Raw genomic sequence first — 14,426 nt, forward strand, 5'->3', positions numbered from 1 at the left:
TCAGAAAAGTATTGCGTTTCCCAAGAATTATCACCCAAACCTGATTTTCAACCTCAGAATCGCCCCTATTTCTAGTACTCCACAAAAAAAGACATGGAACACTGAAAGTCTAAGCTACTGGAGTACAAAACCTTTGTAATGCTTTTCTCAATGGCAGAACAAACCTGGGCTTAGGGCCCAAATTTCCAGCTATTTATAGCAGTTATATCTGCTTAACATCAGTTCACGATTGAAGCCATATAATCAATCAATTTTCCCTGATTCATTTCTCGTGGGCACTTTTCAACCACAATCAGCCTCTCCTGGCCTATCAAACATGATCTGAACAACTCTTGTATCCCAGATATGAAAACTGGGAATTGTATCTGCTAACAAGGAGAAATGGTAAGTTTATATTCCTTTAACTACTACTAGAACTGTTCTGTCTCTGTCAACCCAACATACGATAAAATATTAAACTTAAAATGTTATATACCTCTTTATATAGGCTGAAAAAAATGAGTTTGTTGTAAAACTGAAATTTCTATTGTTACATGTAGAATGGCTAAGGTCAATACCCTATAGAGACAACTTGATCTTCACCTAAGTAAACCTTATCGACTTTTAAAACTGAAATTAGCTAAAAATACTGCGTAAATAGAGGGAAAAAATGATGATATTGATGCTTATAATAGTTTACATTCCTACTTTCTCTGCAATTTAAATAATGCATATAACAATTCATTCAGAGCCTCGGGGAAAAAGAAAAGATTTAAAAATCATTAAATCCCTCTAAAGATTAGGATACCCCAGAAATTAAGAAGTCAGAATTTCACATAAACTATTTGGTTTAGGTTGCCTTCATTTCAAATTCCTGCATTCGGTTTTAATTTTGACATTTTATACAGTTCTAGATCGTTCATTAATAATAAAAAAACCATTTTTAATGTAACAGTTGAACTGATGATGGTTAAATAAATGCAAAGTTATCAAGTCTAGAAATAGAAGATACTTCTGCTTGGTAGTTTCGAGGTGTCTGCGAAAAACACATTTCTGAAGTCTCATCCTACTGCAGGCGAGAGAGAATTCTTTGCATTCCAGTATACAGAGAGGTGCTTACAGTTATATCAGCCAGCTAGGAACATGCATGTCTGACTTGTATAACACTTACTTTAAATGTAAATAAATCAAAACTAGGTTCAGTACACAATCTTATTCATGTGGGACATGCCCAGCAGAAGTAGGGTTTATTTTTCGCCTAAGTGTCAGTAAGTGACAGATCTCAATGACACCCCATGCTATTTTTCTACAGGGAGTACCAGGAACTAGAAATATGCAGACTTACTACGAATCTTGACATCTGCAACATTCCCAGGGTATCACATCAGCCCCTTTAGGTTATTTCAACTTGATCTACATATCCATGAAAATAAAAATCAATGTGCCCAATGGTCTAGTAAAACATTCACCCTATCCTATGCAATTGCATCCTTCCTGGGAAGCACAGGCGTAAAGGCACAGTGACCCTCAGAGCTATGCCATTGGGAACTTGTCCATCTTAGCAAATGATCTCTCATGCTGAACAAGTTAATAGATACCATCTATTAAGAGAACTTTTCCCTTGCTCCTTCTGCACTGCCGAGGCTTACTATTAGTGAACTCTAAATATCAGCAGGTGGTTTTACAGGAAATATGCAGAAAGACAAGTGTACTCGTTTAAGGCTCTGCAAGTACATGCAACATCATCATCAGCATCTAAATTTAAGCTCCCTTTTTACTTGTATAATCTCACCACACCACAGAGAATTCACTTTACCAGTGGAGAACTTTGGGATGTTCTTAATGCCAGCTAAAAAAATTAAAAAAAACAAGTTTCTTTCTCTTCTTACAAGCAAAAGCTTAATAAAAATATGTACAACTGAAATGTTGTGCTCGTCTACTGCAAAACTCAGAGAACTAAGAATTTTAGATTAAAAAAAAAAAGTCACAGAACTTAAAAGAGCCAGTGGTTAAGTCCATTAATTTAGGTGCCCCACCTACAGCCATTAACTCCTAATAAAACCCATTTGTGCATCTATCAGTGTTATTGCATTTGTTGTATAGAACCTGGATGTAAGCCATAACATTAGAAAGGGGGTCATTTTCACACAGGAATTTGAAAAGCCTAATTTTAAAGATGAAAATAGTATCTCTGGATGGAGGCAGGCGATTTAAAAATAATTGCTACAAACAGTAGTATCCTTTATTTCACACATCTTTAGTCCACAGAGAATGTTCATTTTTTGCCTGTTGAATTGTTCACTCAATTAAGAGACAGCATTGCCCCAGGTTAGCTCTTCTCACCTCAAGTTCCTTTTAAAATCCAGTGAAAGTTAGTAATCAGACCTTGAGCTTCAGTGAGCTTGCAGATGTTTCTTTCACTACACACTTGGTACAATGTACTTCAGAGTGAATTAGCTTACAGCTAGTGCTTCGTCCCCCAAGAAAATTTCGTGAGCTGATGCTCCTGATCTGTTGGAGCCCTTCAGCACCCTTGGAACACCCCACATCCATGACAACCTCAGGACACAGTAATTTGATAGCATTTAAAACCATTTAATAATAAGCCGATCAGGTGCTGTTGATAGTTTTTAAGTTTCCAGCTTTGTCACCTCTCCAGATACCTCTCTACAAGTCTTTTCCTCAGTGTTATAAATAAGTTGGCTTGCCTCAGTGTTGGTAGTCATTTTCCTGACAGTGATTCCCTTATGAAATATAGTGCGTATTTCATTGAGAAGATGTAACTTCATGTATCTTAGACAAAGTCAAACAAGGCCAAGCACCTCTCAGCCTCCCCTTCTCCACGCTGGGCAACCGCAGTTCCCTCAGCCTCTCCTCACAGCACTTCTCAGGCCCTGCCAGCAGCTTTGGTGCCTCTTTGGGCACTTTCAAGGACCTTCACATCCTGGTGGTACACTTTCACTAACCTCAGATCCTCATAAAGTCACAGGAAGAATTCAAACCTAGAAATCCAAAGTTGCACACTATGTGCTATGCCTTGTTCTTTACGTATGTCAAAGTGCCAACATTCTTAAAGCGTATAAAGCTTCCTCACCATTTAAAATATTCAAGAAATAAGGTATTGTGATCGGAAGTCACGCTAGTCATAAACTGAACATTAAATGTCAGCTGTAACATGAACTATCATAAGGCAGATACTTGCTACATAACAACTACTGAAATCAAACAATATTTGTGATTTTCCACTATTATCCAGAATTTCTAAATACATTACACTGGAAAGCCCAGTGAAGATGTGAAATACCTTTTCTGGATACTTCAGTTTATATTTAGAGATGTGTCACCACTCATTCCGACTGCAACAGGCTGACCAGCAGCTCAGCAGCTCTGTTTCACAGCTCAATTCAGAATCATTTCAGCTTTCCAATGAATGAAGAAAAAGAAAAAACAGGAAAAAAAAAAAAAAAAGAAAAAGAAAAAAAGAAAAAAAGAAAAAAAGAAAAAAAAAGAAAAAGAAAAAGAAAAAAGAAAAGGTTTGAATAAGTTAAAAGAACCAGAAAATTCAACAGTGTGTCACAAATAGAGAGGTCATTATGCCTGGATAACCCAGGATATTAACAGTTGCAGAAAGTGAAACACTATCCACAACTTAGCAGTCAATGAGCCCTGATCAGAACCAGTGATCTTCTGCACAACAAGGGTGGCATTTTACAGTTCAGTGCAAAATGGAACAGACCCTTGATATCTTCATTTGTCCTTTTTTCTGTGCATATTTCACAGTGCAACGATTTAGGGTCCATAACGTGTCACTTGTTATACTTATAACTACAGAGTTTACTTGAAATATGTATGCACAGAAAAAAGTTCAGTGAACTGCAAAGATTGCAACAAATCTATGGCTTGGATCCACTATAAAGTTTTACTCCAAGTCTGAAACAATGCTGGTTAAATACACCAGAAGTCCTATTTGAACTACTTTTGCTTCTAATGCATGCATTTACTGTAGAAACAGATCACTTCAAGCTTTCTTCTAAATCAATGACTCAAAAGACTTTTTCATTAAATTTCATTTTAAAATAATAATGGACATACTTTAGAAGTGTTGCTGAAGTACTTTATTTTCAATATTTTACCGTACTAGGCATGGGGGTATAAGAAAAAATGAGAGGAAAGGATTCTTCTGTAAAAGAAATCGTCAGCATCTCATGGCAAATTTGAACCTTACTTTAAAGGCTGCAATAGAAAATGCCATATTCTCATGCCATATTGCACAGACTTGGGAATATTGAGATGTTTCCTGTATGGATTTTTATGAATATTTTTCTCTTGTCCACCCCTCTGCACAATGGTAAATAATCCTTCTGGCAAACTAATTAAGTGGTATTTTGGTAATATCATCAATCTGCAAAAATGCTTCATCATTTCTAGGAAGAATCTACTGTATTAGCATGTTAGTGTCTGAAAATGATTCCACAACAATACTACAGAACAGCAAGACACAAAAACCAACAGAAGTTTTCCCTATATACTGTAGAACAATATTACTTAGCTCAACTAAGCATGAAAATTAATATTTCAGTAGCACACCCCAAAATCTCCTAAATTCTGTGTATGAAATTTCATTAGCATTGCATTCTCTTCTGCTACCTTGAGCCAGAAATGAAAACATCATGAGAAAAGTTGTTTTTCCTGAATTGCTAGCTTGACTGCAGCAGAAATACAAGAAGATCATAACAAAATCCCAGTCTAATAAGCTTTCCATGCAGAAGTATTTTCAGGAGGATTCAAAGGAGCTTACGTGCTACCTTATTGATACTTCAACCTTGGCTTCCATTCTTGTGCATCCTACGTAGATTGCTTTTCACAGCTCATTTTTTAATGCAAAAATGATGTGAACCAGAATATTTAAATGCAAAGGGATATGTATGTGAATTGAAAGAATCGAAGGAAGTTTGTTAAGCAGCAAAGCTTAGTACTACATTCTACAAGCACCACTCACTGGTCCATACACAGATATGATAACTTAGCTGCATAGTAATTGAGGCATTATACTGTGTATCACACGTCTTGGAGCTGAAACAAGACTTGTATTGCTCACATTAACAATATGAGAAATGTTCAATTAATATATGTTTGATTTATTTTTGCCACATAGCAGAGTTAGACACTTTATTTCTTTGTGGTAAAATAAAGAAGAGTTTTAGCTTAGGTCGACTCAAACATCTAAGAAACATCCAGATTTGATAGGATTATTTAAAACTAATCCATCTTGTTTTTAATTCATCTGTGCTTTGAATCTCTCCCATAAACCACATGAAAAATACAACTAAAAATAATGACTTCCGATAAGGCGTATGTGGAGTTTTCAGGCATGGGCTTTGGATGGTCTTAGTTATGAGGAATGAACAAGGAGGCTTCAACTTTAATACACCAGAAAGAATTGATCTATGAGTAGCACAATTAACTACATCTATGAATTCAACTACGCTATGAAAAAAATTGCATTTATACACAATTTACTGAAAATAAAAGCACCCAGAATGAGCTATTTAATTTGTCCTGCAATTCTTGACTGAAATCAGATCTCAAAATACTAGTTAGTGTAATGTTATCCCAGGCTAAAACAGTTAATTGGGTAAATCCTCCTTCTGCTGACTGACGTGCTACTTACAGCACCACCATCTCCATTCAGACAAATCTACACCATACAAGTTCACAATCAGCAGTAAAGTTGGAAATATGCTAATAAACTTGATGAGTGTAGAACAGCTCAGTTGTTGCCAGACCTTTGACTTGAACTCGATAGGGCTAATTTGGCATTCAGCAACTGGTGACATTGAGCAAGAGGTGAAGCTTCACAACAACGATAACGTAGTGGAAGTAATTAGTATTCAGACCATCAATAACAGGTCTTTGGCATGTGACTGTGGGCAAAGCAGGACTTCAATAATATATTGTCTGTACTATGTTTTTTAAAGGCGTGGTGCATAACTATTTCAATGTTATATTGAAATACTACATAGTTTTCATGACAGATTTAAAAAATATATTCTAATTTATCTAATCCAAGCTACTGTGATTTCATATGTATATATTCTAATATATATGTGTGTATGGTATATATACATGGGTTAACCTTGTATAAGGTTAAGTAGACTTGCTTCCATTAAAGTGCACAGCAATGTGACAAAAACAGTTTTCTTTCTCTTTAGGAATGAGTTTTGGAAGATCAGCACTGGCCATTTATGGCACCAGATTATTCTGTGCTGTCAGCAAGGATGAGTCAAAACAGGACAACAGTATTAGTAGTTCTTCCAGTTTCCTTTGACTCCAATAGGATCTCTGCCAAGGAATAAAATCAGTGCTCTGGGCTAGCCAGTATCTGTATCAAAGATCTAGTCTCTGTCCTTCCATGCAAAATTTGAATACAAACTCATTTGAATATGCTCCCTCTGCTGCCAATTAAGAGAACAGAAAAATGGAGAGAATTGTCAACTAGATGTGCCAAGGCAGTCCAGCAATTAAAGATACGCCATAAGGAGCTGTTTTACTCAAACTTACATTGTTGGAGCAGAGTAGAAAAAACACATTAAAATAAAAAAAGAAGAGGATCAAATCAAATCCATAATTACTAAAAAATTCATTTCACTATTGAAATGCTTTGGTTAGGCTTCGGTGGCCAAAACAAAAGAGTAAGTCCCATCTCTTGGAGGGGGCCTTGGAAGTGCATCTGCTACAACATCAAAGCCGGTTCAACCCTGGATTCAAACCTAGTTCTCTACAGCTTGGTCCAAGACTCTTCATCTTTGGGTCTTTCACAACCTGTTTTGTAACCTTGTTTCATCATTCTTAAAGGTGTGTTGTTTTTTTTTTTTTTCCTCCTACTGTAAGACCTCCAATGCAATTTATGATTACTGTCCCTCATTCTCTCACCTTAAATAGATATCTTACAGGTATTAGAAGACTGCTATTAGGTCTCCCCAAAGTTCTCTCTTGTCCAGCCTAAACAAGCTCGTTTCTCACAGCCTCTCCTCACAAGGAACTTCCTACAGTCCCCTGACCATTTTTTAGTGGCTTCACTCAAGTTTACAACCACCTTTCTATTGCTGCTCTTGGATGTACAATCCAAGGGTGCACGTAGCAATTACTTCTAACAGTAAATCTTTCAAACAGACCTGCAGTGAAAAGGTATAGGAAAAAATTTAAACATACAATTCAATATTAAAAATAAAAAACCCACACAGATGTTCAGTATATTGTTTCTACAGTAATTGTGTACACCTTCATGAACTTCATAGAAGCCCATATTATTTATTGCTAAAATTTCTGTAAAAATTACTACTTCTGTTTCAAAAACTCCTTTTGCAATCTAAGAAAATTTTGAACTAGAAATTAACAGAAACTGCTACTGTTATTTTTCAATGATGTGACAATTGCATTTGAAAAAATAATCTGGTCTGTATTTTGTTCTCCAATTAAATACATCCAGTTTGTACCGACTTACACTCTAAGGGTGCTCGCTGGGCTCAATAACATCACATGATATCTAAATAGTTGGAAAGGTGTACTTCAAACGAAAGGAGTTTAAGATAGGAGTGAAAACACTTTTAACAACCTATTCCCAGATAGGTTACTTTGGGGGGTGCCAACAACCATGCCTTTTTCAAAGAGGCATTATTTAAAGGCTATTTACTTTTGCTATGACTACTTTCTGTCATCAGCTCATGCCTTCACAACCACAAGGCTCAGACATTAGAATTCCTTCCAAGCACAATAAAGACTTTTATGGCTCCTGATAAGAGACCTGGGAAAAAAAACAAACACAAAAACCAAATCACACTAAAGCCAACTTCCCCAGCACTCTCCCTCCATGAATGCATCACAGTATTTTTATTTAAATAATAAAAATAGAGTCTTATTTAAGCTAGAAGCATTGTAAGATGATTATTTCTTCACAGAGGCTTGGTACAGTACTGTCACTGACAGTTTTGGTTTGTTTTTTTTTACAAAGGGTTAATCTCCTAGCAATTAATGTATTACATTTCTTAGTTTATAATGCACCATTCGTGTTTTAGGCCAAGAGGTTACTGTTGCTGCATGGCATTGATTCCCACGTTAGAAAAATAATCCATCCTATCTGGAATTCAAACAAATATATGTTTTTCAGCTATGAAAAGGACCAAAAATGTGCAAGCAGTAAAAGAGGAATCAGCTTTCCATGCTGCACTTTCAAACCTTCTGCAGCCCAGCAGAAACATCTGGAAGACTAGCCTTCTTATTTCCCACTCCTCATGTGCTGGGAGCAGAGATATTACAGTTCCCACAATCTTGTAAAGGAGGAAGATCACAGTCCTTTTTATTAACAGTAACTTTTCATTACAAGAAGCAGTGAGAAGAGATGCTTCCCTGTACCACCTTGTAGAATTAATCAATTCAAACATCTGTGAATCTTAGTAACACTAACTGATTAGTTTTAGGTTAAAGGTTTTAAGCTTCCAATATTTCATTTAGTGGTTGATCACAAAGAACCTCCCAGGAATACAGACAATATGGCCATGATGTCAGAAGCCTGCTCCTCTTAGGTCACATCAAATGTTTAAAGAAACGCATAAGAAGAAGAGTAATTACAGAAAGAACAGTGATCATTAACTTTCTTTCTGAGGACTGCCAGGTTTTCAGTTGGAGAGATGGGGACCAACAGCAGGAGCAGCAGAGTTGCTAACAAAGCTGCAAGAGTTTGCAAGGTTTGTAAGCGGCAGTAGAAAATTACACTGATGTTTGGTTGTTTTTCTTTATCCTACACAAAACTTACATCATATACATAACAAACAGAACACTTTACTTACTCTGTGTTAAAGTTTCCCTTAAGTATGCACAAGAAAAACATCAAAATGTCTTTTAATAACTTACAAAACCTGAAAATGCAAACAAGAGAATAATCTACCTAATAAAAAACCTACATAATAAACAACACGTTCATAATTTTTCAGAATTTGTAAATATGTCTCTATTTTCATTTGTTATGTTCTCTTCTGTTCAAAACACCATGACTGGTGATTGTATGCAACATGCAAAAGCACACTGGAAAAAAATCAGACTTCAAATATCTATAAATCACTCAAAAATTCTCACTATGAGTCAAAAAAAAATCAGCAGCCTTTACAGATCAACTTACATTGCTTCACATTCCTCAAAAGACAAGAACTAAGAAAAAAAAAAAAATCCAAAGCCAAATTCCTTCATCCTTCCCTGCCTAAAAAGAAACACAAAAGAGCAAAAAAGTAGTTGATAAAATGCTGAGATATCACTTGATAGTCATATCTCCCAACTGGCTTCATTGCTGATCTTTCTCAACAGCAATAAAAGAACAACAGGTTGTAATTGCCAAGGTTAGCTGCAATCCCAGCTGATGCACAAGGATTATACACCCTGTATTCCACTCTGCTGGAAGGGTCTTATTTGGCAATAAAAGATTAACAGTAAAAGCCAGGGTTTCAGCTCTAATACCTAAACCTGAAGACATTTCTAAAGTACACACATCCAGGAACAAGCATCTGAGCCTTTTGTCTCTTAGCATAATCCTCTTAGCATTTTTCTTACCTCACTGAACTTCAGGATTTCAAAAAGTGAAATAGATCTGGCACCTTTACTCTGAATTTAACTTTAAAAACTGCCTCTTGAAGACACCACATTATAAATTATAATAGCATCCATTCCAGATTCATAACTGTTGGATTCTTTCATCTTGCTTTCTGATATCAAAGGCAATATACAGAATAAGCACAGTTTCTGGTTTTAAGCTTGCATTAGCTATTCCTGTTACTCATACAGTACATATTGGCATTATCAACATTCAAATGTTCCTCACCTTATGGATTTGAGATATTAGATCACAGGTAAAATTTAAACAACCATGCTTGGTGAAAAAAACACTTCAGTTAATTAGTATTGTAAAAATGTTAAGCATATTACTATTAATTGTGTTGTCCAAATGACACTGTGTAAAACTCAAGTCTTGAAGACAGTTTCCTTACGACCCTTCTTGCATTTCACCAAGAAACAGAATTAAATGTCCAAGTGGTGTCTGTTCAATTTAACGAGTCAGATCAGGAATTTACTCTAAGCTATCAGTTTGTAGAGCAGTGACGATAGCAGCAAACTACAGCGACAAGACTCTTTAACAAGAAATACTTAAATTCCTTTATGGACCAGACAGACATGAGCTGAAGGTCAGAACTGCTTTGTCCATGTGTTAATGCTTGAGACTGGGCCGAACCAGCCCGTAAACCACCAACACCACATTTGAGTTAGGGACAGCCATGGCAGTGAGGTCCACCTTAGTCTGCTTCAGGTATCTACACCTGAGCCAACCAGCATCTACAGCCAGCGAAAAGAAATAACCACCACTGAAGTGCAATTCAGCAAACCTATCTATAAATTCACTTTACACAAGTGATGACACAAGTGATTGTCTTGTTACAAATCCACATTCACTTCAATTAACTACAAAAAGGATTCTAGATAAATAGAGATAGACAACTACTCTTTACCACACAGGTTATCAGTCATAGTTCTGCACTTGATGATCTGGGATAAACTGCCTCTCTGTTTTACGTGAATAGCCAATCTTATCTGCACCTGACTATTTATATATCTAGTTCTTAACACACTTGATTTTTGCAAGTTAATAACTTTGTATTGAAGCATGTTCTGTAAAAAATTACATTGTACAATCTTTTGTTAATATGGTACAAAGATGTGTTCCTGATAGAGGAGCATGTATCTATTTTGTTACATGCTGACTTGCATTCATCTTCAAATCTTTTACGGAATAAAATACTCTCAAAGTTTTTAATCTTTTGAGGATATGAAGTTATGATCACTCATCACTCTAATGAAACAGTAACAGCACCCTGCAAAGTAAACTCATGGTCTGAAGTCTCAAAACGAGAAAATAAGAATATGATACAAAGCGAAATACCTCTTAATTAACATTAGTTTCACAGTACTGCTATAAAAGTAAACGTACTGTCCTTCTACTGTATAAAACAGCTATTTACATCCATCCTGGCCAAGCTGTGAGTTGCATGTTAATTTGTACATCAGACATTTTTGGGGAGTCCTGTACAAGCCTCTCCACCTAAGAGTAAACAAAGACCAGAAGATTCATTTTGAGATTCTTGGCACTTGCATTAGCAGTGGAAGCAGGGACTAATTGTTGCAGACGCAAAAAGGCATTACACTAAATAACTGTGTAAGAACTGCTGTAAAGAACTTGATCTTCAAACTTCAAATGATCTTTTGGAAGGTAAGGCAGTGAGTGAGAGCAACCAAAGTCTAATGAGAAGTGATGCAGCGATTGCCGTGGATCAGTGACTTTCCAAAACTGACCTGCAGGAGTAATAATGGAAATACTGGTCCTAATTCTGCAAATATGTACACTTACATCTGCCTGCTTTGAGCACTATGCAGTTCCCTTAAATTGAATGAAGATACTCACGTGCATCTTGTAGGCTACTTGGAGCTTGAATGTGCAAGCACTTATGAGATCAAGATTACCCATGGGACTAAAAGTGCACGTAAAGCTTTAAGGAACATAAACAGCTCCTGATTTTGTATGTCAGCAATTACTGAGATAAGTTTTAAGATATGTCAAAACAAGTCATTCATTTTAATTTCCAGTAAACACTGAATTGAAATAACCTATTAAATTTTTGTGAGCAGCAATGGAGATAACACCCATATTTACTTTAGGACGCATCTATTATATAAAAGGGAAGAAATATATTAAGTAATTTGTGTATCTGTTGAAATAATGAAGTACTGATGATAAAACAATGCGTTACATTGCTATCAAGCAGCACGTTTCTAGGGAGATTTACAAGACTAGCTCTTCAGTGCTGCATTACTTTTGAGTCTTTCCTCCACACACTTTCAAAACTTGATTTTATTGTTTTGGAGAGCTTTGAAACATCAGGAATTAATAAGCCTATCTCATCCGACCAGCAGATAAATATTAGGATCCAGAAAAGCTTTATAAATAAACCAGAATGAAACTGGAATGCCACTGTTCATAGCTGCTGTCAATCTGTCCAAGGTCAACCTCAGAACATGATTCAAGGCCATCCTACAAACAGAAATAGTACCAAAGCCGACCTTTGGATAGCATCAAACAGCTACAAGACCTGTAATTAGTTTATACATTGGTTGCTCTGAAAGTAACACCTCCTATTTACTTCCATGGGAACTACAACAAATACAAAGAACACAACAATATTATTTGATAAAGCAAATCCTCAGTTACAAAGCATTACTTTTCAACACAGTCACAACCATTAGTTATGCATTTTTGCCAGCGGTGAACAAGAGCCTGCCTACTGTGCTTGTAAATATCTATACCAGCAGAGTAGAACCAGGGTTGCTGGTGCCACTGTTGAAACACACCACCCACCACCTCGCTGTGCTCACATCCCACCGATTGGTCTCTATAAACGTTGAGCAAGTGTTAATGAACATCAATCAGTGCGATTTTTTTCTGCGTGGAGGAATTTAATGACACACTTTTGCTTCCTCCATACTTCCACGTCAGACATCATTTCATCAGAGTGCCCCTCTGCTGCCATCTGTCACATGGCAACAAAACGTAATGGAATATCGGTGGGAAAGTTCAGCTTCTACTGCCATGCCACCAGCATCTGCCTCCAACATCGTGGGCCAACATCATGAAACGGCAGGCATTACTTTCGGAGCTGACCTCATGTATACAGGCAGCAAAAATAACAATGAAAGTTCTGCAGAATGAATGAACAGAGAAAGTGCTAATAGCTATATTACATGTTAATATGTTGGGCAGAAAGTTAACGATCCCACAGCCACCAGCTTGTGTTAACTCAGGCACTCGGACACCAATAGCTTTTTGCCTTTATTAACCTACAGGACATAAATACAAATCACACTGAATTATTCCTCTGGTACTAGCTGTTCTACTGAGACAAATAAGAACTGCGTGGAAAGATATTAGAAATAGATGATCGTGGATTATAACGCTAAAGATGTTTTTAGAAAGAACACTAACAAATTAAGAAGACTTTCAGCATTGCACTTTGTTAAATAATGCTCAAGATCCACTGAAAACTCACTGGTAGCTCATCTGCTACACAGTTCCCTAACGGTGAGAGCGTTCATCTGTTAGACAATCAGTGCAGGAAAAAATTACTCTTTTTAATAAGGGACATCATAAGAGACTTGTCTTGAAGATTGACATGATCATTTCTGGACATAAATCACTTTTCCAGACAAACTAGAGAGCATACCATGTTATACCTTTTCCTTCAACATTCACCAAACCCACAGCACTTTGTGCACAATCCGTTTTCACTACACAAACACTTATTTTCCTGTTGCTGTGTCTTTCAGGCAGATAATAAGAAATAAAGGTTAACAGTCCAGGGACTTATTGGTGTTTTATGCTGGTGGTGATGGCTTTAGTTTCTTTTTTCTTTTTTTTTTCTTTTTTTTTTTTTTTCCTAAGTTTGCTAGATCTGCTTATTCCTTAATGTAGGGTTATTGGGCAAGCAGAGCATCTTAAAGAAACAAATAAACAAAAAACCCCCAGAAAAACCAACCAACCACTACGGATAACTCTGGTAAAATTTGCCAATATGAGCTGTCAGTCTGACTTTATAATAAGAATTCTTTAATGGACTGGAATACAACTTCCTAACATTGTGAAAGAGACACGCAGCAATCAAAAAGTGTAAAATAAATCATGTTATTGGCACAACACTGCTGCACTTCTAAGGAAATTCATCAGTTGAGAGAAATAAAAAAAGGAAGGAATAAAAATGCATTTGAAATCAGGCCGCTGTAGCTATTCCTTAATAGCCATGTAATAACAGTCCATCTTCCCCCATTTCATTAAACTTCAAACTAAAATGCTCTATTAAAGCTGCTTATGTGACTATAGGTATAAAAAAAGCACTCATTCTCTGATGTATGAAATATGGTCAAGTAAGGCACACACAAAATAATGAAGACACGGGTAAAACAAAAAATGAAAAATATGTTTCAGCTAAAAACTTTTCTGAAAAATGACTCAAAGGTGACACTGAGTGCTGTTCTTCTGCCTATTTATTATTCTACATAAATCAATTCTGAATCTATCTAGAATAATGATTTAAGTGTTTTCTAAACCAATTAGCTTGACTGCTGCTATGATCAAACATCCAGGTCACAGCTAGATTTTTAAAGTTAGCTCACAACCTAAGGATTTAGACAGATGCTTAGCAGTCTTCCAGAAGTGCATAGTCACTTAAACTATTTAATTTGAACCATGCAAACATTTCAAAGTGATTCTGAAAAAAAAAAAAAAAAAAAAAAGCAAGCATTTGGTCTCACCTTTTAGTACCAACAATCTTTCATTTTTGGTGTTGTTTTCATTTCAGTAA

This window comes from Lagopus leucura, unplaced genomic scaffold (genome assembly GCF_019238085.1).
Source record: "Lagopus leucura isolate 7727_CA_CO unplaced genomic scaffold, USGS_WTPT01 Super-Scaffold_100035, whole genome shotgun sequence".
Lineage (NCBI taxonomy): Eukaryota > Metazoa > Chordata > Aves > Galliformes > Phasianidae > Lagopus > Lagopus leucura.